The sequence below is a fragment of the Pseudopipra pipra genome, chromosome 19 (genome assembly GCF_036250125.1).
Source record: "Pseudopipra pipra isolate bDixPip1 chromosome 19, bDixPip1.hap1, whole genome shotgun sequence".
Classification (NCBI taxonomy): domain Eukaryota; kingdom Metazoa; phylum Chordata; class Aves; order Passeriformes; family Pipridae; genus Pseudopipra; species Pseudopipra pipra.
The window spans coordinates 4,952,842-4,979,707 of record NC_087567.1 but is presented as its reverse complement, the minus strand read 5'-3'; the positions used below and the strand labels follow the sequence as shown (position 1 = coordinate 4,979,707).

The 26,866-nt window shown below is 50.8% G+C and overlaps 1 long non-coding RNA gene and 1 other non-coding gene across 5 annotated transcripts; both read left to right on the top strand.

Moving 5' to 3' along the window:
• The first annotated feature begins 3,460 nt into the window (after positions 1-3,460).
• Positions 3,461-26,856, top strand: LOC135424482 (uncharacterized). 4 transcript variants are annotated; one of them, XR_010435243.1, is made up of 6 exons: positions 3,461-3,826; positions 5,403-5,787; positions 14,315-14,750; positions 15,771-15,871; positions 24,188-24,320; positions 26,229-26,856. It is a non-coding gene; the product is annotated as an uncharacterized LOC135424482 (long non-coding RNA). The 4 variants fall into 4 exon arrangements; XR_010435245.1 differs by lacking the exons at positions 3,461-3,826; positions 5,403-5,787 and having other exon boundaries at positions 14,717-14,760; XR_010435242.1 differs by lacking the exons at positions 3,461-3,826; positions 5,403-5,787; positions 14,315-14,750 and having other exon boundaries at positions 15,662-15,871.
• Positions 15,922-16,100, top strand: LOC135424836 (small Cajal body-specific RNA 16). Its single transcript, XR_010435381.1, has one exon. It is a non-coding gene; the product is annotated as a small Cajal body-specific RNA 16 (non-coding RNA).
• Positions 26,857-26,866: the final 10 nt, after the last annotated feature.

The following is a 26,866-nucleotide window of genomic DNA, read 5'->3' as shown; positions in this document are numbered from 1 at the left end:
GAGCATCATCTGCCCTTGTCACAGGCCTGGACCACACGGCAGCTGCTTGAAATGAAGGAATTTCTATTTTCTTTGTCTTAAAAATACATAAATGATCTATTGGAACAGAGGACGATCAAGGGTTAAGCTTTTTATTGGATGGTTCAGTTGCTGTGTCTGTGTTTGGAGTTTTTGTGAGTTCCTGCCCCCAGTTTGATTAGCATCAAACCCCAGCACGTTTGTCATGGGGAAGGAGAACATCAACTGACATTTTTAGGCCAGGGCCAAATTCATCACTTGTCAGGCAGCTCTGCAGCAGTGTCTGTGCATTTGCAGGGGAAGATGGAAGGGATGCTCCCAGCCCAGGTCTAGCAGGGAAACAAACCAGTCCCACACCACCTACTGTGTTCCCTGTCCCGTCTGCCACTGTCCCTTGGTCTGCTTTGTGTTCCAGCACATCTGGCCCGAGCCCAGCTGCTTTTTGGGCTGTCTGTCCTGCCTTCTGCTTGGGTTTGACTCGGCAAATGGAGCTCCAGGCTGGAATGCTGTGACCACTTCTATGTGTGTCTGTAGGGAGGGGGTTGTCCTGCATCTTACCCAGAAATTCCCCTTTCTCCCACTATAAACAGTGTGTGAGTGTGTGTGTATATAGATATGTAGAGACATATAGACAGATTTGCAAGTTGATATCCAATCATGCAGCGCTGGGTTAACACCTGGTCTCAATGATCTTCAAGATCTTTTCCAACCTTGATGATTCTGTGCTTCCATGATTACATATATATGTATTCATATAAATAAAATAGGCAGATTTGCAAGTTGATATGCAATCATACAGTGCTGGGTTAATGGTTGCACTCGATGACCTTAAAGGTCTTTTCCAACCTAAAGGATTCTGTTCTTCCATGCACTGTGAGAAGGAGAAGTGTGATTTTTGGAGCTGGGGAAACTGAGGCACAAGCTACCTGGCTTGTACCTGGAGCCAGTGGGTGAAAAAATTAATGTTCCTCACATATATTCAGTTATCCCAGTGAAGGAAAGGCCTCCCCTGGAATTCAGCTCTGCACAGCAAACTGCATGCAGGTGGGCACAGAGCATCACTTTATTTCCCAGGTATGCTGCTTTGTCCAATATTATATGAAAAATGAGATCTGAATTGGAATCTTGTGGGGGTAAAAGGTACCAGTGTGCATTGGGATTAGGGTTTTAGTTTCGTTGGTTTTGCTTCTCCCTTTATTTCCATGAGGAGTGACAGCAATAGCATCTTGGCTGCAAAGGCAGAGCTCGCTTGGAGAAAATCCAGGCTGGTTTGACACTCTGTTGCCCTGAATGACAAGAATAAAATTAAAAAGGGAAAAAAAAAATAAAAAAAAAAAGGAAAAAAATGGGAGGGAAGAAATTCCAGCAGCCACTGCTCCTGCTCTGGCATTGCTAATCCAACAGCTGAAGGTTTATTTGTACTGACTAAGCTGGAGTGAGCAACTTAATTCCCTTTTAATTCTCCTCAGAAGGCTTCAAAAAGCCTAATAGCTGTTTTCCCACATGCTGTTAACTCCGAGGCAGCCCCCAGCCTTCCCAGGCTCCGTGGATTTTGTGGCGGTGGCTGGATTTTTGTCAGCCCTTCCCAGTAACGGGTGGGATTGGAGCCTGGAGCAGGACTGATGGAGGTGCTGAAGATGGAGGTGTTATTTCCTGGTGCTTTATGCATTATTCAGGCAGTGACAGCAGGGCTGCCCTGACAGCTCTGGCAGGGGTGGCCTGGCTCTGTGCCATGGGGTCACCCCGAAATTTGTCAGCCAGGGCTTGGCCAAATGTGTCTTTTAGAACCTCCCCTGGCCCCTGTGGCTCCAAAAGTGTCTCGGGGGGTTAATACACTGCAAATCCCACTTAGTGTTTCTGTGAGCATCTCCAGGCCTGCCGTGGATGTGGCAAAGCTGCTCAGTGCTGGTTTTCCCCGGCAGACTGAGCCCTGCACCAACACCTCCCATCCCTGCACATGCTGCCTAAAATCTTGGGAAATATGGCAGAGCATCCCCCCTCCTCTGCCCTGAGCTGCCAATAGGTTATTCCAGACCAACAAACCAGCTTCCATCCGACCCCCGTGGGTGCAAGGCAAGCTTTACCTGTAAGAACACCTTCACCAAACAGACCACTGAAAAATAAACATCAAACCAAAAAAATTAAAATCAAACCAAACCCAAAGAAAAAAAATAACCCTCCAAAACCTGAAATCTTTTAATCGGTGTGGACTTTCAAGGACATTTCTGGATACAGGCCCTGCAGAGAAGAGGCTGCTCCTCTGTAGCCTTCTGAGTCCTGTAAGATATTTGGAAGGACAGAAATGGAATTTGAAATTGCACTTTCTGTGTTTAAGGGATGGGGTGTGTAGCAGCTGAGTGTCAGGACTGGGAACAGTGAGGACAGAGGGAGACCCCACATATGCACTGAGGAAGGTTGGCAGGAGAATGGGAGTTTTACCCTCCTGTAGTATTTCATACCTGTGAACCTCCAGCCCACAACTAGAGACAGTTGAGATTTTGATGCAAAGCACTTCTTTTTTTACTAGAAAATGGTAATTTCAGGTGATATTTGCTGGGTTGGTCTTGATAGATTTTGCTGGAGGGAATTATTTCAAACTCTGCCTGAGTCCACTGGTGTTGGGAAACTGCATCTTGTCAGGAGGTTGCAGCTGATGTGTCATAATTCAATGAGCACAAAATCAAATTGCTCCGCTTGGTAACATCCTTATTCCTCATTTTCCATGAAAATGAGACATATTTGTTATGTGTCAATGCTGAAAGTGAGCCCAGCTTGCTGGAGAGGGGAGCTGGTCCCATGTGGACAGTGCAGTTGGGGGGCAGCAGGAAAGCTCCTGGTCTGGATCTCTGGAGAGGGAGGATACGGATTCAGCTCAGAGGAGCCAGGTCAGGGGCTGCCCTCTGCCCTGAGAGCATCCCATTCTGGCTTGGTGCTGTGATGTGGCTCATCCCCAGTGAGGAAGCCAAAACAATCCTTCGTGCAAAGGGCAAAATCTGTTGCAACAGGAAAGCAAAGGAACTGTCAAGTCTTGGCTGCTTTGGGGAGGATGTTAAACAGTTGAGGTGGGAAGGAGCGTATGCCTTTAGGGGGATGTTAAACAGCTGATGCATTATTGCTGGTGACAGGGTTTTGGGGACAATGCAGAGCCCAGGCTTGGGGGACAGCTGATCCCACAGCTCCCTCCATGCCAGCCTGCAGGATGGTCCTTGGAAAAGCTGCCTCCTGCCCCTCCTTGCACACACCAACAAGGTGTTTGTAGCACATCCTTCAAAGCAGCTGCCCGATTTCTTTCCTTTGCTCTTTTCACATGCTGTTTATCACCTAAAGAGGAGCAGTTCCCTGCTGGATGGAGGATGCTGCCTGCTTAGGGCCAGGAATGGGGAATTGGCACTCCTGAACCCTTGGCCACAAGGTTCAAAGGTCTCCCCAGCACCTCCCGAGGAGCCAGTGATGAAGGGGAGACCTCTGAACCAATGCCTGGCGGTGGCAGGTCACACTAAGTGTCTCCAAACCTCGCAGAAAGGGGTACAGTGGGGTGCCCACATCCAAGCATCCTTCTTTTCTTTCCCAGCTCTGCTGCCGGGATCAGCCCTTCCCAAGCAAAGCCCCAGCTCCAGTCTTCACTGACATCTAGTGGCAGTGCTGACGCTTAGAGCTGGCAGGGGTTGCTGCTCGAAGCCAAAATGAGCCTTCTTGCAGGTTCCCATCCTGGGTGGGATCCCACTTCCCCTGGGAAAAGCCACCCCCAAGCACACACCATGTAAGGGACCGTGGAAACAGTGTCCCTGCCACCACTTCGGCTCTGCAGGTGAGGACACTGAGGTGGGAAGGGGGTGAGTGGCTTTGACCCTTGTAGCTGCCTTATTCAGTCCTCTTAAGATTAGGGGAAAAGGATGGGGGGAGGATCCTCATCCTCCCTTGTGCTAAGGGGAAAAGGAGCCATGTGCTTGCTAATCTGAGGCACTCAGCAGGAGCCATAAATACTCCAGGGTGAAAAGGCTGTTTATGTATAAGGTCCAGGGTTAAAAGACTTGCTCCAGGGGGTTTTAAATATAACAGCAAACCTTTGCTGGCTGCAGGTTACCCGATCTGTCACCCTTCTCCACACTGCTCAGCAGCAGGGAGCACGGCTGCCCTCCTGAGCAAGGGAGGGTTTGGAACATGCTGCTGGAGGCATCAGTCATGAGGGCTTCTCGTGTCTTTCCCACCTTAAGGAATGGAAAGACTTGACAGGATGGGTCGGCTTTGATCTGCTCAAATTGAGTTAGAAACTGTAAAATGGGGGAGGGTGGGAAGAAGTAGCAGGAGAGGCACCTGTGAAGAGTTGAGGATGCTGAGGCAAAGGGGCTGGGATGTGCCCAGCTCCACAGATTCCCCTCAGTGGAGGTGGGTGACACCCCACCAGGTCTTGTAACTCCACCAAGGACAATGGATGGTGTTGCTCTGCACCCACAAACCCAGTTTGTAAAACCTCAGCTGGTGCAGCCACCCAGTGCCACCCACCCTCAGAACTCCCATGGGTGGAGGGGCTGGAGCTGGCCCTTGCTGCCTGGACTAATTTATCTTCTCCACCAAAAAAATGACAATTGATTAACTTTGTTGCCATGCAAACACAGTTTTATGGGTTTCTTATAATCTACATTATTCTGGATTTCCCTCCCAAAGTGCCACAGAGCTCAGCACAGCCTCCACACTGCTGGGAATCGCTTATACAGGAACATATTATTTGATAAGAATCTCCCTGGGTTTTTTTTCTTCCCCCTGAACATCCTTATCACTGCCCTGGTGTTGTGTGTGCAGGCAGGAAAGCGGCTCCTTCCCATTCATCTGCTGGAGACTGGGTCGATTCACTGCCCTCTGAGGACCATCAGAGCACAATGGTCCAGCCATCCCTTTTCTGCAGAACCAGAGAGAAAATCAGCAGCTCAAAAGCCCCATTCCCAACTCCACAGAGGGGGGAGCAGAGCAAGGGCAGCCTGACCCAACTCCAAGGGGGAAAGTGGAGCTCCTGAAGAGCTGGACCCTTCTTCAGGCCCAGGCCCCTGATCTACACGTGGTACCTAATTTTAATCGGATTTGTTGATTTTCAAGTAAATTAACTCCTGGGCAGATTTTGAAGCCAAGAGGCTCTGCTAAAAAATTTCTGCACTAAGAGGAAAAGGTTTGCCAAGGAGGCAGGAGCCAACAGCAGCTGGCAGGCGTGGATCCCCACTGCTCACCACAGCCAGAGCCCGGCACCGTACAGCCCAAGGTGTTCAAGGCTCAGAGCTAAATGCTTTTTTAATGGGGTAACATAGCCATGATATTTATTTGAGGATCATGTTTTGCATGCAGGATGGGGTTTTTTCACTATTACTCTTTTTTTTTTTTTCCCTTACCACCAGGAAGAGGAAAATATAAGCCTGTAATCTCCAGCTGGCAGACACTGAGGAGATAAGCTTCAGGTGTCTCCCGACGCTCACCGGGGAGTTTTGTTCTCCCACCTTATCTCCACCTCCAGGTCACATCATCTTGGGGCTCAGCACAGTCCCTGGGGGGAGTGCAGAGCACTGCTGTCCCATCCCTGCTCCGGACAGGGTGTCTGAGGGTGGGCTGTGATCCCAAACCATGCAGACAGCAGCGTGTTTCTCAGTGATAACCCTTCTCCCAGCTCGTGCAGCTCAGCCACCACACGCAGACGCTGCTCCTGGACCACAAACCCATCCTGGCACAAGCATCCCTGGAAGGCCTTGATAATCAGGAAGAAACCAATTTTCCCCACCTCCTCAGGTATTGTAGCTTCCAGTGCTAATTATTGTGTGTTTTAATTCATCCATAACTGATATGATCTTCAAAGCTTAAATGTCTTGCTCTAACGCTTCCAGATTTTTATTCTTTTTTTCCTTTGAACTCCTGCAAAGGAGCCTCTGGGACCCTGCAGCTCTTGCTTTATGTTTGCTTTTAATCAGCTTGCTTTCCTTCCCAGAAACAAAGACAAATAATGCTGCCACGGTTTCTCCTTGGAAATTTCTCCACATTGACAAGAAGAGAGGGGGAAAGCATGACTCGTTAACAGCTGAATTTCCTGATGTCTTTCCTCCTTTTTGTCTGGTTTGCTGCAAGAAAAACGACTCTCTTAATTTAGCTGAGAAGTTGAAGGGCACCCATATAATTCAGGAGTGGTCCAGCCAGCTGCAGGCCTAGGGAACCACGGTGAGCAAGCGTGATGGGGTGTCACATCCCACCTGACACTGTGGCATCACCAGGCCAGGGAATCCGGTCCTTGTGGCAGAACACCACACCAGGAGCGTGGCAAGAGTGGCACTGGTCCTGTGTGATGAAACCTTGCTCACTGGGGCAGTGAAATAACTCTGGTAGGTGGCAGGAGGTTGGTTTGTGCTGCTCCAACATAGAGATGACAATGTGGGTTGAGGTGGTTCTTGGAAAGGGGGGAAGCATTCGTAGTGCCCACAGGTGCCATTCCTTTTTATTCCTTTATTCCTTCAAACTCCTGCAAGGGAGTGTCTCAGACCCCACAGCTCTCGCTTTATGTTTGCTTTTAATCAGCTTGCTTTCCTTCCCCAAAACAAAGACAAATAATGCTTCCATGGTTTACCCTTGGAAATTTCTCCCCATTGAGAAGAAGAGAAAGGGAAAGCAGCACCTCAGGAAATGCTGAGTTTCCTGGGCATTATTCCAGAAGATGGATTTGTTGGCCAAAAGCTCAAGTCCTGCCCCTGTAGAGGACCCTGACATGAGGACTGTGCTGTGCAGATGCAGATACAGGGAGATGCTGGAGGTGGCTGTCCTGGCAGTGGTGACAGGGCTCAGAAACCACAGCACAGCCCCTGTGCCTGTATGGGATGGCCAGGACACAACCCATGCCAGGAGGTCATTTGCAGGGCCCCTGCTCTCTCTCCTTCCAAAGAAGCCAAGTAGAACATTTTGGGTCATTTTTCTGCTTTTCTCATACTTGCTCCCTGCTGGAGCTGATTTATCCCTGCAGCTTGCAGAGCTACATCCAAGAGGGATATGTTTTGCCTTCGTAGTACATGAGATTGCTATAAATTATTGTCTGCTTTGTGTCAGCCAGAGCCTGACACGGCCCATAAAACCTTCTGGCTGTGTTACTGCACTTGAACCTGGCACCAGGCTGCTGCTGGTGAGCTGGCCCAGACCCAAAGGAAGGGGTTGCCAGCTTCAAGGATGTATTGTTCTCCACAGTGACACCCCCAGCCTTGTTCCTAAAGTCACACATGGACTTTATGAGTCCTCAGAGCCCTCAGAAGAAAGAGCTCTGCCCTTGCTGTCACTTGTGTCTCTGGACAGCCACTGCTTGCTCCAGGTTTACAGGGGAAGGTGCAGAGGATGGTGCCAGGCTCTCTGCAGTGGTGTCCAACAACACAACAAGGAGAAATGGCCATAAACTAAAACACAAGTTCCACCTCAACACGAGGAAGAACTTTCCATGCAGGTGGCAGAGCACTAGAACAGCTGCCCAGGGATGGTGTAGAGTCTCCCTATCTAGAGACATTCCAAAGCCACCTGGACACTTTCCTGTGTCACCTGCTTGGGGTGACCCTGCCTTGGCAGGGGGTGGGGGGTCTGGATGATCTCCAGAGGTCCCTTCCAACCCTGACTATTCTGGGATTCTGATTCTGTACCATGGCCACCCCTCCCCTGCAAACAGGTGGGCAAAGCATGTGTTAGTGAGATTTGCAGATGGAGTAATAATAATAATAATAGTAGTAGTGGTCATAATAACACTAATAGTAGTAGTAATATCATATTCCTTAAGCATAGAACCAGTGAGGTTAAAACTCAGCGTTCTCAAGGCAAGATTGCTGCATGTTCACAATATTATCTGTAAGTGATGTGCATGGGAGGGCAGTGGGAAGCAAAGGGGGCCTCGTGAGAGCCACAAAAGCTGGACTTTTAATTTAAAACTACCTTTTCCTGTTTGAGTGTCTCTCCTGACAGTCCATTTTTTATTTCCCCTATGCAGCAGTGATCAGCAGGTAGCAAGGGAGAAAGGAAACCGATGGTCTCTGCCTGATTTCAGTGCTGTAAATTATAGATATGTATGGAACAAAAGAGTGCTGCGATATTAATTTCTGTTGTTGAAAATCACAGATCCTCTACTTTAATTTACTGCTAAATAATAAATGACTTCGTGAGATACTCGGCAAAGATAAAGATGCCTCGGTAAATCAAACAGCTCATAAGCACTTATGGATCAGTCTGTCTTGTATGTGTACTTAAGTGGTTTATATTGTTCTCAGAAAGCAGAAATAAGCAGGCGTTTAACTGATGCTATCTGCCAAAATAAAGGATGAACTCGTGAATCAAATGGCTTCCTGCAAATCCTCATTTGCATTTGCAGAATAGAATGAAAAGTGGTGCTTTAGGGATCCTGAAACGTTTAGAATACAAGCTTAAAATGTGTCCCGCCGGGGGCCGTCATGGAGAGCAGCAGGTAGGTTTATATAGGGTTTGTATAAGGTTTGTATAGGGTTTGTATAGGGTTTGTATAAGGTTTGTATAGGGTTTATCCACAGCTCAGCGGGAGGAGGAACAGAGCGTATGCATAAGCCTGGAAGATGACAGGTCTCTCCTCATCCTGCCTCTGCAAAAACACCCCGAGAGCAACCATTCTCATGGCACTTCACAATAAATTGTGCAAAGGTGAGACAAGGATGACATTGGGAACCCAGATCTGCAGCGTGGATCTGCCACGGAGAGCCAGACCCCTGGCTGGTCCTGCCTCAGTTTCCCTCTTGGCATGCCCAAGAGGGAAACTGCCTTCCCAGGCTGCCATACAGGTCTGTCTCCTGGCTCTACATGTGATTTTCTCTCCTCCCTGGGTCCTCTTGTGCTGGACATCAGTAAAAAAGCCACTAATTCCATCTGCAGGGAAGTCAGGAGTTCTTGGGTGGCCGTAAGTACGATGGGTGTTGGGCTCTGGGAGCACAGCTCCGGTTCCAGGAAGGTGACATCCTCAGCGTGCCAGGCTCCAGCTATTTGCAAAGGCAAGTTAGAGTCCAAAGGACGCAATTAGAGTCTGAAGTGAAAATAAGATATGGATGTGGCCGATTTTGACATTTATAGCACATGTTTGTTATGCAAATTGGCCAGACTCTATAGGAATGCAACAGAAGGAGATTGCAAAGGGCACCAACTCATCTGAGGCGTTGCTGCTGGAAGCATCTCCTGCATGACTGTGGCCGTGTTATACAGTTTGTCGGGGTGGTGGGGAGGCAGCTGGGGGCACAGGGGCTCTGTGAGTGGTGGCAGTGCCTGGCTGGGGATGGGGGACATTTAGGGATGTGGGTTTGACAGAGTAAGAGGGTGTCAGAGCAAGCAGATGTCAGTGTTGGTCCCCAGGGTGCAAGTACAGAGGCATTTCCTTGGGATAATTTCAGCAGCCAGAGCTCCTGGCCTCACTTTCAAGGGTACAGGGAGCTCCTGTGTGGAAAAACAAGTGCTTTGGGGTATTTCAGAGTGTGGCTGCCTGAGCACAGAATACAAGGGACTGCCAGAGTCCTTTAAGGGTTGACATCTGTCTCTGCACTGCCCAGCCTTCCTCCTGCTTACACATGGCTCCACTCTTAAAGATGCTTATTTACCCCCAAAGTGCAGGCACACTAAACTGGGCAGTTTGGGGAGGACTCTCCAACCCACTTTGGGATGTGTTTTTGCTCTGTGGAGAGATCTGAGGATGCTGTTGTGCAGCATACAGGAGGGCACAGTTAGTCTGTGCCTCAGAAGGCAGTCCAGTTCCATGACATAGTGCCTGCTGCAGTCTGCTGGAGAGGACAAACAACACCTGGTACAGCTGAAATGAGGGAAGCACAGCCCTACGGAACTGGGTCTGGCAGAAATTCTGCCACAGCGAGTTATTCTTCCAAAAAAAGCCCCCGGTAGGTGGGAGGCAGCAGAGTGGATGTGCTGCAATCAGCAGATGTCTGGCCACCACAGTGCTCCTCTGCAGGCCACTGGCTCTCAGATTTATCATCTTCGGAGTGGAGGACACCAGCCCAGCTGGCTCCATCTGAATCATGCACACAAACTGCCCAGCTGGCAGGCTGATAGGACAGAAACCTCCAGCTGGGGACAGTGATGAGTGCCTGAGAGAGAAAACATCTTTCCCCAGCACAGCTGGATTTGGTCGAGGATATTTCTCTACAAGCAAGTGGGTTTGAATAACAATCCATTAGATACACAAACCTCTGCAACCTTTGCTGACAGCGGGGGATTGGGGGCAGAGGAGACGCTGATGGGAGTAGTTCTAGATACAACTGAGCTCTGTGGAGTAAGAAATTTTCACTTTGTTTTTTAGGTCAAGCCAGAGATCCCTGAGCTTTCAGCTCAGACACTCCACGGCACCGCGGTGGGAGGGACGTGTGCTCTGCCAGTGCCTTGGGCTCAGGTGTGCAGGTGACATGACCAGCCATGGCACTCTCCACCCAACATGGGACATCTGCATTTTGATCTCTGGTGGATGTGTTTTCCAAGTGTGACATGGGCCGGGGTAGTGCCACTCGCTCCTCCAAGGCAGCAGGAACTGGAGCACATCGATGGTCCCAGTCACTACCAGAAGGACAATGAAGTGCTGGAGTGTGTCCAGAGAAGGGCAACAGAGCTGGGGAAGGGTCTGGAGCACATGTCTGATGAGGAGCAGCTGAGGGAGGTGGGGGGGCTCAGCCTGGAGAAAAGGAGGCTCAGGGGGTACCTTCTCACTCTCTATAACTCCTTGAACAGGAGGGTGGAGCCAGGTGGGAGTCAGCTTCTGCTCCCAGGGAACAAAGGAGAGGATGAGAGGAAACAGCCTCAAGTTGTGCCAGAAGTTTATTGAATATTACTGAATATTAGGGAAAATTTCTTCACTGAAAGGGTTGTCCAGCCATGGAACAGGCTGCCCAGGGCAGTTCTGGAGTCACGATCCCTGGAGGGATTTATAGGGCATGTGGATGTGGCATTTGAGGACATGGTTTAGTGGTGAACACAGTGGTGCTGGGTTAATGGTTGGACTCGGTGGTCTTAGAGGTCTTTTCCAACCATAAAGGACTGTGAAGTCCCTCAGTGTGAGCAGCCTCAGGAGAAGCAGGAGTTTGTGTGTGGTGGGAGCAGGCCAGGAGCGTGTATCAAGTGAGGTTTTCACATCAGATACGCGAAGTACAAACATGCACAGGCCAAGGGCTCAGTTTCATGTTTCAAACTCTCTGGTAAGTGCTTTTAGCTGTTGAACACTGTGCCTGGACATGTGAGACCAACTTTCTGGCAAAACTGCCCAACCAGTGCTGGGCAGAGCTGGGTACCACCCTCAGCATTTCTGGTCTTGCCAACAGGAGGACACAGAGAGGTCAAAGAGGTTTTAAGGACTCGATGCACTGAAATGTTCCTGTCCTTTGCACATCACCTGGAAAAGCTCTGGTGACAGCAAACCCTCTGGTCTGTGCATTCTTCCCATGTGTGTGCTGAGCTGCAAACCCTGGAGCTGATGGAGCTTCCCACCCTCTGCTCCCAAGGAGGCAGAAAGCCTCCACTCCCTGCTCTCAGGCACCACATGCTCCTCCCCATGGAACAAACATCCCACAGGATACCCTTCACAGGGACAATGGATCAGCTGTGGGAGCTGATCAGGCCCCATCAGGACTCACAGCGCCGTGTCCTGCCACATTCCACCCCACAGCAGAGACTCCAAACACAGGTGGATCCAACCCCAGCACGACCAGGCTCCCAGAGCCACACGCTATTGAGTTCTGCTCATGCTGTTGAAAGACAGGGCAGCTCCAATTTGCCCAGAGCTGCTTGGTCGTAACGTGGCACGGCGGGGACGGGCTGTTCCCGAAACCACTTGTGACAGTGAAAGCATTTTGCCAGAGCGCAGCGAGAGAAAAACAAATTACTGTGGCATAAACGAGAAAATCCATCATCGGCGGGAAGAGGAGAGAATTGGTTTAAGGATCCATGTAGGAGACTGTGACAGTAATCACACAACAGCCCTTTAAATGTCAAGGGGGGCGAGCATGGTTTAATAGCAACCGAAACGCTGCCAAGCCGGGCGACGTGTAACAAAGCAGACGGATGGATAGATCCACCTATTATCTGCTCCCTGGAGAAAGAGAAGAGGGAGATAATTCAGGTCTGCGCTTGATCTACTGTGTAAATCTCAGAGAGGTAATGTTTTCTTTCATCAAAAAGGAAAAAAAAAAAAAAAAGAGTGTTGTTTGTTTTCTCAGCGCTGTCCCTGCCGTCAGCCAGACAGCCCGGGCTCAGCTGTACAAAGGAGATACACAACATTTACAGCTGGCCACAGCCTGGGCAGTGCTGCACCCATGAGGAACGAAATCCTGGGAGTGTGTGGCAGCCAGTCAGGCAGCTCGTGGGCCTGAGGCTTGGTTCAGCAGTGCTGTGACAAAGAGGAGACAGAAGACAGCGTGCGAGGGGGCCAGGGCAAAGGGGGCAGCAGGCTGGACTGTCTGCAGCATCGGCATGAAATGCTTTTGCCTTCCCAAGTGAAATTCGTGGAAGGGTGTGAAATGCTTTTGCTCTGCACACACGTGCCCCTGTGCTGCTCCAAGGGAATCGGTGGCTCTCCCTGTCCACAGTGGGGTGTCTGGGTGCTTCTTCCACCTCCCTGCCAGACTGGTGATAGATGATGTTTTGAGGCTCTCAGAGCCCCTCTAACTCAGTCGGAAAACCCCATCTCTTTTGTGAGAGTGTCAGCACAGCCTGGCTGGCTCATCCGGCCCTTCAAGGAGCCTCAGGTGACCACGGCACGTTTGGCTCCAGGGTCCAGCCTCAGGCTGCAGGGCTCTTCCCCCGTGCTCTGGGCACCTCCTGGCACCATTAAAGGATTTGCTGCAGTCACAGTTGGATGTGGTGATCTTGGAGGTCTTTTCCAACCTGGATGACTCTATGAATCTGAAAGAAAAAAAGAATACTGAGCAGTATCAGCTCCAACGTGAAACCAGCAACACATGAAAACCTGGGCTGTGCTGGGAGAGGAAATATCCCTCAGATTGTGAGCACTGGTCAGGGGGCAGCAGGGAAGGGCTTTGTGCTCTCAAAAGCACAAGAGCAGGTTTTGCAAAGCCAGCTCCTCAGATCTGAGCCTATTTGTGTTTTCATTCATCTCCTTGCATCACAATTCTTTGTGCAAAACGGGGATCGTGACCTCTGCTTTCACAGGGACTGGAAAGATGTTACTTAGTATTTGTAGAACATTCCAGCTGTGTATTTACAATCACCAGAAGAAAAATCACAAGGAAATGGAATAGTTTAGTATTCAGAGCAGGCTCTGAGCAGTGCAGGCACCAATTCCTGGGGAACCAGAGCGTTGAATTACCTGCTCAGCTGGCACAGTGTGGGGCTGGGCTGGTGGGACAAACCTTGTCCCTCTGTCATTCCATCCCCTTCTTCGGGTGTGCCAGCACTGAGAGGCCACACTAAGGTTTAATGAGCCACCCGAAAATGAGTGTTTGCTTGTGCTGTGGTGCTTGGCTTCACCAGCTGCTCCTCCCATCCAGGTTTTGCATGATTTAGACCTGTATGTATATTTTATAAAAGGTCTGTTAAAATGTGTCATTGCAGAAATAAACCAAGCTCTGGCTCATTTTTAATGAGCCATCAGGGAGCAAGTTATTGTTGGAGAGGTTTTCTTCTGCTGGGCTGCTTATACTGAAATGTCTTGGAGGTAAATTTTTGATTAAATTTCATGAGTGAGGTACCTGTATTAGTGCTGAAAGCCTCTCGCTTAGCCAGGAGTGGGGTTGTCAGAGCCACTGAAAGAGCAGCACAACTCAACATAAACAGGCGGGCTTGAAAACCATCAATAGAAAATTAGATCTAAAATACTGATTTACTGTGTATTGACTCCCCTGCAGCTTCAGCTCCAGCAAGAGCATCCTCTGAACCTTCTGAACCTTCTGTGTGCAGAGATTTTACCTACTGGGGACATATAATCACGGAATTATGGAATGATTTGGGTTGGAAGGGAGTTTACCCTGCCATGGGCAGAGACACCTTCCACTATCCCAGGTTGCTTCAAGCCCCATCCAACCTGGCCTTGGACACTTCCAGGGATGGGGCAGCCACAGCTTCTCTGGGCAACCTGTGCCAGGGCCTCACCACCCTCACTGTTAGAAGGTTCTTCCTTATATCTAGTCTGAATCTCTCCTCTTTTAGCTTAAAACTGTTCAGTTTTGTCCTGTCACCGCCTGCCCCTGTAAAGAGTCACTCTCCATCTTTTTACAATTCGCCTTTAGGCACTGGAAGATGCTCTGAGGTCTCGCTGGACCCTTCTCTTCTCCAGGCTGAACACCCGCAGTTCTACCAGAGCAGAAGGGCTGCATCCCTTGGAGCATCTGCAAGGCTGCATCCCTTGGAGCATCTGCAAGCCTGCGTCCCTTGGAGCATCTGCAAGGCTGCATCCCTTGGAGCATCTCCGTGCCCTCCTCTGGACCAGCAGCTCCAAAACCAAACGGAGCGACACAGGGGTCTGTTCTCTGCCTCCCCCGAGCCGCTCCCGTCAGTGTTCCCCGCGTTCCCTGCCTGCCCCAGCCCCGGGCTCGTTCCCGGTCGTTCCCGGGGGATCGCGAGCGGTCCCGGACCCCGTCCCGGTTGCAGTGCCGGCTCCCGCCGCGCGAGGGCGCTGTCTCTGGCGGGCCGCGCCCTCCGCGCCGCTCTGGCCCGCGGGCCCCTCTCGGTGGGTTTCCGGGCCGCGCTTCCGGCCGCGTGGCGGGCGGGGGGTACAAGGGGGTGCGGGATTTGGGAGGCCAGGGGTGGGATATGGGGATGGGGCCGCTGGGGGACGGTGGAGGGGCTGGCGGAGGAAGAGTATGGGGGTTGGAGCGCTGGGAGGGAGCCGGGGGGACAGTGAAGGGCTGGGGGCAGTGTAGGGTTCTGGAGGGGAGGCTGGGGGAGGAAGGGTTGGCGGGCTTGGGGACGGTGTGGGGGGCTGGAGCGCTAAGGGGGTCTGAGGGGGCTTGAGATGCTGTGGGAGGAGGGCGTGAAATAATGAGGGGCAGGATATGGGGCTGGGGGAGGCAGGTATTGGGGGGCTGGAGCGCTACGGGAGTGCAGGGGGAGCTTGGGATGCGGTGGTGGGGTAGTGAAGGCCTGGGGGGCAAGGTATGGGATGCAGGAGGGCCTTCAATGGGGGATTGGGAGAGGCAGGGTTTGGGGACTGGAACATTGGAGGGGTGCGGGGGGGCTTGGGACGCGGTGTCGGGGGGTGGTGAGGCACTGGGGGGCAGGGTATGGGGCTGGGGGAGGCAGGTATTGGGGGCTGGAATGCTGGGGGGGATGCAGGGGTGCAGTGCTTGGGATTCAGTGGGGAGGTGGTGAAGCACTTGGGGGGCAGGGTGTGGGGTTCCGTGGAGGGGCTGGAGGAGGCAGAGTTTGGGGGGCTCGGGCAGTGCAGTGGGATTTGGGATGTAGTGTGGGGGATGGTAAGCTACTGTGGGTCAGCATATGGGGTTCTGGGGGGAGCTGCAGTGTAGGGGGGTCAGTAGGAGGGCTGGGGTTCTGTGCAAGGACAGCCCTGGGCTGTGGTTCCTCCCTGGGGGAGGTGTTGGAGCCCACAGCAGGGTGTGGGTGTGAGGCAGGAGCACAGAGTGAGGGGGCTTGAGGTGGTGGGGGAGAGCTGAGTTGGGCCCAGGGGGTGAGCTGTGCAGTTGGGAGGGGGCTGCAGGGTGTTCTCCAGGACCAACAGCCAGACTGGACTGTTGCTTTTTCCTGAGAACTTCACAGAAGTTTTTCTGTCACAGGATTTCCTGCCGGGGCCTCCGAGAAGCCACAGCCCCTGATGGTGACATGGGCGGGTGTGTTGGCACTTGGTGCTGCCATTCCTGAGGGGAGGGAGGACCAGGTGAGTCAGGTGAGCCCTGTGTGTCCCTCCTGGGCAGGGGCAGGGGGTCTGTGGGCTGGGGAAGGGCTGCTGGGTGGTGGGGCCAGCAGGCCCGGCCTCGTCCCAGCCAGTCTGACCCGTGCCCGAGATCAGCTCCCAGGTGGGCTCCGTGCTGGGGCTCACCTGTGCAGTAACAGGTGTGAGCATTCATGAAGCATTTTGATGGTCATGTATGATACTGCATACAACATCTGCACCCCCTTATCCAGGGAAACACAGGATTTAGATTCTTTAGTGTGTGCTGAGTCTTGTTTCGAAAATCACGTAGCAAAATCAAACTGATACTCTCTCAGGTGTGGAAAACAGAACTTGGGTATGTTTGTTCAGACTTTTTTTTTTTTTCACCTGATTTATCACTAGATACTATTTGAGTTCCAAAACTTTGTTCCCCACTCAGTAGGAAATAGTGATAAGGTGGTTTCTGTACTTGAGCAAATGGAAGGCTTTGTTGAAGTTGTGTACTTTGTTCTCTTGTTACATGTTTGGTTTCTCTCCTGCAGCTGGGGGGATTCAGCTGGGGTCAGCTCAGGGGAAGGGGAGAGGAGAAGGCCTGTGCTGGGAACCTGGCACCAGAGTGATCATTGCTTTGGCAAAAATTCCTTGCCAAAAATAAAACGTGCTTTTCCTGCTTCTTGTTGCTGTCAGATGGGTGATCTGGCTCTGGTGAGCTGTTGGGAAGTGTTCATGGTAGAGATGCTACTGGGAAGGATTTTGTGGAGAGCTGAGGGTGGGATAATGCTTCAGTTAACGCTGATCCAGAGGAGATGGGTCTGTGTAGGACAGAGGTCTCTGGCTGAACATCCTGGTTGTTTCTTTTCAGGTGGCTGGACCAGGAGATGGTTCTGCAGGATGGTGAGAGCTGCCCTTGCAGTTTGATTTTACCTGTGTGGTCTTTTAGGAGGAATGGTTTGGATTGGAAGGGACCTGAAAGATCATGTAGTTTCAATCCCCCTTCTGTGGGCAGGGACACTTTCCACTGTTCCAGGTTGCTCCAAGCCCTGTCCAACCCGGCCTTGGGCACTTCCAGAGATGGGGCAGCCACAGTTGCTCTGGGCAACCTGTGCCAGGGCCTCTCCACCCTCTCAGTAGAGATTTTTTTCCTAACATTCAATCTTACCCTGCCCTCTGTCAGTTTGAAGCCATTCCTGTTGTCCTGTCACTCCAGGCTCTTGTAAAAAGTCCCTTTCCAGCTTTCCTGTAGTTACAGAAAGCAGATTTACCTAACTAGACGGTAAACATAAATAAAATCCATTTCTCAAAACTGACTTTCTTCCTTTCTTCATGTTTAATATTTCCTACTGTGCATGAACAAAGTAGAAGGATGCTTAACATGCTGCAGGTGTGTGTGCAGGCAGGCACAGAGCTGCTGCTGCACTGACACCTGTAGTCACACTCTGGAGTGCAGTGCCTCAGTCCTGCTTTGGGGAGCTGTAGGGGGAATTGGATCCTGCATTGAATTTGGGAGTGCTGCAGGATTTGGGAGCATCTCCGTGTGCCAAGCTCCCACCTCCACTAGAGGGTGTGGAGCTCCGCAGAATCCTTGGCTTTCACTGCAACTGGAAAAGCAGGAGACTTTTTTTCCTTTAATGGGATGCACAGACAGGAGGCCGTGGTGGGATTACATCCCTGCTCTGTGCCTCAGCAGCAGCCCATGCTGCTGGTGCATTATACAATTCCCAGCTGGGCTCTCTGGGTGCTCTGTGGGACAAGGCCAGCCCTGGACAGCCGGGAATTGCTGGTAGGCAGTGTCTGTGAGCAGGGGGAGGCAGGTCAGCCATGGGTTTGATCAGTTAGTGCCCACCTCCAGTGTGGGTACCTGGGAGAGACTGCTCAGAGGGATAACTTGCACATGCCAAGTTCCCTTTCCTTCCACCTGGGGACAGGTCCTAGCTCTGGGGCAGGGAGGCCACCAGGACCACCAGTGCCCTGAGCCCGCCTGTGAGATTCTCCATCCGAGGGGGTTGTTGCCAACGTGGTGATCTGGCTGAATGGACACTGGTGTGAATTACCCGAGGTCAAAGCTGAGCCATTTGGAGAGGGCAGTGCCAGCAGGGGAGGAAAGCAAGGCTTGAGCTGTGCAGGGATGATGTTTTCTCTGCACACTGTATCCCTCTCCATGCCTGGCTTTTGCTGTGCCTGACAGTGTCCTGCAAGGCAGAGCAGAAGGAAAGCCCCCCGGGGCTGTGGTGGGTGGTGCTCAGCACTTGCATCCTGGTGTGCTCATCCACGGCCAAGAGTGACTGTGGGAGGTAGGTCAGGGACCAACTGTGTCCTCCGGTGCCAGATCCTGGTACAAAGCCAGCTGTGGAGCCCCAGCCAGGGTCATAACCCAGCCAAGCAAATCCTCCATCAGCTGAGCATGAAATGGATATTTATGTGTGCAGCTCAAAAATAACAAGGAAGGAGGCAGAGGTGTTTGCATGGGCACTTGTGTTTTACCTGAACTGCAGGCAGGCCAAATCCCAAGCACTGGGGCCAGGCTGAGATCCAGTCAGACCCTGTGGAAAGGGAGCAGGTACCCTGTGGGCAGGGCAGATGCCTGGGCTGCAGCAGGCAGCTGCCAAAGTAGGGCAAGTTGGTGAGCAATGGGGAAGAAAACCTCTTTGTCCTTCAGAGCACGTCCCAGCGAGTGCCTTGCTGTGGCTGTGGCCTCTCCCCTCTCACTAAGCCCTCAGCCCCCGTAACCACGAGGCCACAGTGCTCCTTTACTGGGTCAGTCCTTGAAAGCTGGCCAGGAACCAGCCCCACGCTGGGAGCTCAGCCCTGCTGCAAGGCTGCCTTCTGCTCTCCCCTCCTCTGCTCCTGGTTTCTGCTGAGGCTGGAAGAGCTGAGAGGTCTGTGCCTGGCTGGACCTTGAGCTGGGGCAGGAATTGGTTCACAGTGTCAGTGTGTTATGCAAAGGGTTGAACTTTGCATTGTCGGAAGAGGAAATGTCTGTACTTTAGCTCTGATCTGTGCAGGAATTGCGAGTGTGCAGAATTGGGGCTGTGGCCACTTCTGCAGGGTAAACAGCCAGAGAACTGCCTGGTTTCCACCTTTCCTTTCCCTCCATCACCTGCTGAGGTGGCTCTGACAGCTCTCTTAGAGTGTGACATCTGGGAATAGTGCTGGCAACCAGCAGTCCAGCCCAGATCCTTCCAGTCAGCATCACTCAGCTTTAGTGAAGGTTCACCTCTGCTAAGAGGCTGCTTTTATCTGCTCCCTCGGGAGCTGTTTTTAGGTCTGGCTGTAGCACTGCTCTTCCTTCAGCAGCAGATAAATTCCTGTGATCTCTGCTGGAGGGAGAGCACAGGCTGCTGCAGGAAGGTCACATCTGCTGTCTCACTGCCCTGACCCTGGGGAAGGACAAGGCTGAGCTGGGCACAGCCTGAGTGTCCCTTGGGCTCTCAGCTCCCACCAGAGCCAGGATTGCGTGGCAGTTCCTGTCAATCACTGTGATGACGAAGGGAGGGGGCAATCAAAGAAACCTTAAGAATATATACTTTTAAGCCATAGCTAAGAAATCTGCCATGGCTTCAAGTTGAACCTTTCAGCCAGAGGTGAGCAGGCTTAATTTGACAGCTATTTCTTAAATATTTTAAAAGCTGCCTGGAATAAACTGAATGCTTCCGAGTAGTGACCTAAATTCCACTTGCTGTAAATTTCATTAGAAGGTGGATTTGTGTGCCTGCCAGGCCGCTTTGCAGCTTCATTGATCTGCCCAAACCATGTGCTGTGCAAGTGCCTTCCTCAGCAGATTTTTAAAGAACTCAGTGCTGCATGCTGCTAGCCCGGAGTGTGGCTTGTTTTCTTCCTTTTTTCTCCCCTCTTCCTCTTTTTTTTTTTCCTTCCTGGTGCAAATGCATCATCTGTTTACTAATCACGTTGCATCATTAGCTGCACGGAGTCATCCCACCGGCTGTGTGGGCACAGATATAGCAGCTGGGAAGGAAAATGTCACTCTCTTCAGCTCGCTTGATGTGCTTTGCTCTCAGATCCCCATCCCACGCTGTGGAGGCCAAAGACTTTTGCAACCCTGAGAGCTGCCTGCAGCTCTCTGCTCTCCAGCAACGTCACCTGTGGTTCTGACACCCCCTCGAAGAAGCCTCCCTTCCCTTCTGCTGTCCCCAAAGCGCTGTCTATCCCTGTGCAACCACGGCTTTGGATCTTGTGGAGAGGTGTGATGGTAGCACAGATGGCAGAGACTGAGACTTACTAGGGAAAAAATGCCTGGAGAGATGTGGGAACGCCAGACCTGTGGATGCAGGAGCAACATGTATCTCCCCATGTGAGTGAGGGTCACTCAGGTGATGTCGAGTTCCCTTCCTGTAGCATGTTTGCAGCCCACCTGCCCGGGTTAAAGGTAGGGTGGGAGGGCTCCATGGAGCACCCTGGGGACACAGGGACTGTGCAAACCCACAGCTGCTCCCGTGCTGTCAGACACAGAGCAACTGTCTGGGTGGGATGAGTTAATGGGTGAGGAGAAAGCAATGTGTCTCTGCAGTCCTGTAGCTGGGTACTCAGCCCTGCTGGACCCATTGGGAAACCTGGGCTGTCCCTGTGCCCCTGGCACTTCTGCCGTTTGTTCTGCGTGGAGCTGGTGCTCCTGTGGGGACCTCCAGCCTGGGGACAGGCCACGTATCAGCATGAAATCCATGCTTTTGAAGCCCCTGTCCTGCATCCTTATGAGGAGGGGGCTCTCTTGGGCTGAGTTTTGGCAAGATATTGGCAAAGCGGATTCCAAGGAACAGCAGCCTTTCTGCTGCCTCCCCTTCCCCTTTGGCTGCCAGCACAGGTGATGCCTAGTGCTGGGACCCTGGCTGTCCTCTGTGCTGGGAGAGGTGCTGCTCCACCTCTGGCCTAGGACTGTGATTTATTTTGGCAAGTTAAGCTGAAGGTCTGAACAAAGAGGCCACAGCCCAGACCAGCAGGGGACAGGGCCTTGCTGGCTGCCAGAACCAGACCGGAGCTAAATTAATTTCCCATAAATCTGAAATGCTCTGCTGGTTTCCCAGCCTCTCAGCATCTCTGCTGGAGTTGCCTGTTATTTATTTCCCTGAGGTCTGAGGAGATGTGCAATAAGTTTTGCCAAGGTGATGACCCGGGTCCATTTCCTTCCTGCTGCCAAAACTCTAAGCTTTTCCTTACTCTGGCCCCTGATGGGAGGTTTCTCTCCTGGCACTAAGTGGCTTCACCTGTCCCCAAGCCTTGTCTGTCTCAGTTGCAGGAAAGACAGGGAGGAAGGAGAGATGGAAGCAGGAGGTCTCCTGGCTCTCCCCTGTTTTGGTTTTGGGCAGTGTGGGTGGTTCAGCCACTTCGAGGGGAGGCTCTGCAAGCTCACCTTGGCAGGTGAGCAGAGGCACTGGGGACTGTGCCAGCCTGGACATGACTGGGTGCTGGGATGGCACTGGGACCTTTCCCTGCCCAGCATGGGGAGGCTGGAGCAAGTGCAGCTCCACTTCTCAGTGCCAAGGAAAGGGCTGGTCAGGGTGTAGCTGCCAGGGAAGCTGGATTTAAATATTGGGAGCATCATCAAAGTAGCTATTTCTCTCTGCAGCCCATGATGGGGTTAAGTGAAAAATGAAATTTCTCTCTATCTCCTTCCTTGTGCTTTCTCATCTCCGCCAACGGAGTGAAGATGGGAGAGGATTTTTTTCCTATATTTAGCTTTGGAGAAATTGCTATAACTAATCGGCTTTAGGATTCTGGGTTCTCTCTTTTATTTTATCTTTTCCTGTCGCTAAGACCTTGTCATGTGGCTGTGGGCTGTGGCTCGCTGGCTGTCTCTGTTTGCTGGGCTTTCATGGAGTCAATTAATAACCCATAAAAATAACACCTCCAGCTGTTCCACTTGCAGCTGCCGGGCTGGAGTCTAATTATGGGGCCTTGGATCCCAAATCCTGCTTTGCATGTAAAAGTGCCAGTGAATAGGAAGAGGCAGAGGAGATGGCAATGCAAAAAAAGAATGAGGTTTGGGGTCTATTTTTAGTCTTTTCAAGCCAAATGTAAAAAGACCCTTAGGCTGCTTGTGTCCTGCTGAATCTGATCACATGCACAATATTGTTCCCATGGCACAGCGCAGCAGCCAGGGTGGGTTGGGGCTTATTTTTGGCAGTTAGCTTGCCTACATTTAAGCCTCCTTCTGGGTTAGTTTGAGCAGTGCCGTGCTGTGGTTTACATCCACGTACTAATGGCTTTTTTGCAATCACCTCTGGTTCTCTGTGTGTTGCTGAATGTGCCAGTGCTGGATGTGGCCACAGCAGTGATGGGAAGGGAAGGCACACAGCTGCTCACTCAGTGCATCTCACAGTGGTGGTAAAGGGGTGCCCAGGCTCCCTCAAAAAGTCCTTTCCTACTGATTGAGATATAAAATTAATTTAGCTGGGGCTCTGGTGGATAGGCAATGGTCTCTCTCTCATGTCATTCTGTCTATTGTGCACCCTTCTCTGCTTCCCGAGCTGGATGTGATCTCTGGGTGAACCTGCTGGGTTCTGGAGCCTGGGGTCTTGCCACTGATGCGCCGGTGCTGCCTTGACCCTCCCCACTGCCATATTCACCTGCCTCTTGCCTCCTCCTGGATGCTCAAGATTCCTCCCCTTTCTTGCTCCCCCCAGAAGTGGTGTGGCAAAGGCCCAGGAGGGCTCAGGTGCACAGGGGGTCTTGGGGAGGGGGCACAAACAAAGCATTGGGCTTGTCTCCAGTCTCTGTCCAGGGAGTTGTTCTGGGGCATATCGGCCCTTTCCGTCACTGGGCTCTTGTTTAATTCAGACTCAGCCTGGCTGTGACCAAAAGCAAATCAAACAGCTGTTCATTAGCTAATGTCAAATACTTAGTGGTCACACATTAGTCTGTAGCCACCAGCTGGAAACCACAACTGCAAATAGGCTTCCTGTGCCGGAGACCATCCCCCTCGTCAAACCAAGTTATTTTGAGACTGATATTGGAACCTGCCCTCAGAAAAAACTCTGACACCTCCCACTTGCACTGGGGTTGCAGAACCAGTGCTTGACTCAAAAGGCAACTCCACCTCTTCCCTGTCTGCTCAGGCTCCCCCTGACAGCTACCAGAGCCAGGAGGTGTTAAACATCTCACCTCTCATCCCTAGGGAGATGGAGCCAAACTCTCAGGTTGTGTCCCTTCAGTGGAGCTCTGCTACCAGTTCACTTACCCAGGGACAGAGCATGCTATCAATCTGTTCAGCCTTGCCTAGCAAAGAGATTGCAAACGTGGCTTTCCGTCACGCGGTACATTAGCCAAATTAATTCCAGGACAGACAGCCAGTGGTGCTCGGGGCCGAGACAGATTAATGCTGCAGCCGTGTCAAAATCAGCAGAGCTGCTGCCTGCAACGTGCCAGCTCCCTGGACGCAGCCAGCCTTCTGCTCAGCCATGCCCTCCGCCTCACACCTCTCCGGAGCGCTGAACCCGCTGGAATCAGTGACACAGACAATTCAATTGGAAGGAACATCTGTCTCTGAGCTGCGCTCCCATTCAGGCCACCACCGCCGCCGCCGCCAGTGGGTGACATTTTTCATGCGTCTTGCTTGCTTCCTTTAATCCCCCAAACACAGGCTCGCCTGTGGAGGCACAAGGAATGTTCCTCCCCCATGAGAAGGGAAAAGAAATTAGCCAGCAGATTGAGCGTGTATAGCAAATAATGAGATTGCCTTGGATACAGGGCCGGAATTCATGCAAAGAATGATGCTGATCGGAGAAGATAAGCAGCATTTTTAGGGGCTGCAAACAGCATCATGAAACTCGTGTTTCTCGAGTTCTAAAACATGCTTGGATGAAAGCTGCCTGCACAGGCCTGGTCCACAGACAGTGTGATTTCAAAAATAAACCCCGAAATAGCTATACTGGTAGTAATTTTGGTGTGCAAGTGCCTCATAATGCCTCATTTTCCTCCAGGCACAGGAATAAGCTGAACAGATACAGACACTGTGATGCTGGCGGAGCAGCAGCCACAAAGGAGGCTTGTCCTGATGGAGCCCCACTGAAAGGTGCTGTGTTTGCCCACAGGGTGCAGAGCCAGCACTGGTGGAGTCAGTGTGTCCTTTAAAAAGAGCTGGATTTGTGCAATACTTTTAATAATAAGTAGTTATTTCTTATTATTCCTCTCGTATTAAAAAAAAAAAAAGTAATTATTAACATGTTAGAGGCAAACAGGGACAAAGTCTCTAGCTGGAGAGTGACCCAACAGCTTGACTCAGTGCTTGTTAAAGTAGCTGAGAGTATTTGTACTGTCAGACTCATTAAAAGGAGGGATGGTAAACAGCCTTTGTTTTTATTTTTATAGGAAATTTACTCATCCTTGCATTTGCTGAGCCTCTTGGCTGAGACTGCTGTTTTTCTAAGGATTGACTGATCAGATCCTGGCAGTCCTTTAAGTCACTTGAAGGGACGACTGGAAACAGGCTCTTCCCTGTGAGGTAGGTACCAGGAAGCTCCCAGGCAGCGGCACATAGACACAGGGCTGTGTCCAAAGGCGATTAGAAAAGCTGGGCGTTCCCAACAGGCCAGTGAACCCTTCCTTGCTCACAACTCCAGCTCCCTGTATTATGAGCTTGGCATCTTCAACAACGATAAAATTCCCCAGCAAATAAGTTATCATCCAAGTGTTTTTCCCTTTAGACTGGAAAAAAGGTCATTGGGGAGGGGGGGGAGGGGAATTCCATTTGGTATTTTGCCCCCCCAAAGTCTGAGGGATAAAATAATCATGTGGAAGCCCCAAGGGGTGTCTCCCCCTCCTCGCGCTCCCCTGAGAAGACGGTGCCATCAGCCTTTTAGGTGTTACAAATATCCAACACGGGATTGGAATGTGTGTTGGAATATCTGCTCCAGCTCCTCATGCTTTAATTATTTCTGTACGAGCAGCCCCCCCTGCACCACCTGCTCACTTTTGTTTTAGCACCGCACGGCTCATGAGCAGCGACACTGAACTCCAGGCAGGGAGCCTTGGATGGTTACAGGCTTTGCAGGGAGGGCGTGTGGCTAAGGGCTGGGATGTGTGCCACACGCTCATCCTGATTCATCTATTTCATGAATCAGGACTTGGGTCCTATTTGCTAACGTCTGCCTGCGTAACCTTTGCTATGTCAACGGTGCCTGTGCTCTGATGTCAGCTGCTGGACTCCGAGCGCTGGCAGCTGGTGTCCCTGGCCAGCTCCCAGCCTACAATTCAATTTTCCTACCAATCACTTGAGAAGAGAGGAAAAAACATGTTTCTGGCTGTTTGTGGCATCAAAACATAAAGGGCTTCAGTTTACAAGGTCATTTAAGGCTTTTCTACAGTGGGACACATGGGAAAGTACAGATAAATTGAACAGTGGTATAAAGTTAATACATCTTCACTTATGGGGCACTGAACTACAGCAAACTAAGGCTGGTTTAATTCTGAATAAAAATCTCAGCACGAGAGTTTAACACCTTCTAGGTATCGTACATTAATATCCCCTCTCTGAACAGAGGCCAGTCTGGAGATATTTTTTACCCTTTTCCCAATCTTGCGAATAGTGGAAAATTACCACAGAGCTAAAAGGCAGGAGTGTTTGGGAATAAGGGAACCACCCATGAAGAGAAGAGCTCTGGTCTCCTTTCTTATACTGACTTGCTGCATGACTTTTTCTACAGCATTTTGTGAGCCTCAATATTTATACCTGCATATTGGGATTATTAGTGTCTTCCCTGCCATTACAAAGGCCTTTAAGATCTTCACAGGAATTCCTCCTCCTGTGTATTGTTTTCCCAGTATGGGCTGTCCAGAGAGCGTTCAAAAATATGTAAAGCTGTCACAGATGAGCACAGTCAGGTCTGTGTCTAGAGGGCTGAACTTGGGTGTCACAGTCAGTTTTAAGAGTAAAGGAGTGAAGGAATTCACACCTCCTCACATCCTGCACCACCAGGTTCTATCTCCCTAGACTGACAAGGGAAAGAAAAAATGGTGACACCTAGTGAAGTACCCGTGATGCATTGAATAATAACTCTGTGTAAACCAGAATCAACGTCCCCAGGGCACAACTCTGTCCCATTAGCTGTTTGTCAGTCATCATGCTTATTTTAGCTGGGAATGGTATAATTTGGGAACTTTTTCATGGTTTTAAAGGTTCAGGAAGGAGGTATTTATTTCAATGTAGCCAGTGGTACATAAAAAATTCCGCCAACTCAGATGGGATTGATTTGTTAGGGAATGGCTCTTGAAGCCTTCAGTTTGCCTGAGCTCAAACTCTCATCCCTTTTCCACATATTTTAATAAACATATGGCATAGCAGCAAGATCTTGAATGAACACGTTTTCTCTTGTCAAGAAGTGCTGACAATCTCTTTTCTTTACTACAACAGCTCTGAAGATCAGACCTGCTGGACAGTAAGAAGTCATATTTGCTTCACTTTTCTTCACTCCCTGGGATGCAAACAAAAGAAACCAGAGCAAGTTACTGCCTGCTGAAATTCCAGGGGCTTGAACTACATTCCAGCACAACGGAGAGGCATTTTGAATCTTTTCTTGGTATGTGTCAGCCCTGCACTGCTCCCAGGCAACTGCACTTTAAGTTAGATATTATTAATTTTAAAGGTTTGACTACCAATAGTTCTCATTAATTTCCATGGCAACATTGCCTGAAACAAGATAACAATTGCTTTGGGTTGTATAACCGAAGTTCCTAACGTGAAGGAATGCAAACCAGGAAAAGTGCTCAGATGGAGGGAACTGACTGACCTTGCATAACCTCCCTAGGGCCAAACTTCCCTTCCTATCTAGCAATCTGCATTCCTAGTTTGCTGAAAATATTGAACAGTTTGCACTTTCAGTCTGTGTCCTCTGGGCTTCATTCTCCCGCATGCCTCACAGCTTCCCTGAAACATTTCACCCACACGTTTATTCCTTTATATTCCTGCTAACGACGCATGGCTAGAGCTTTCATATGAGATGTAACAGGGATATAAATGATAATAGAAAATTTTAAAACCATATTACTTTC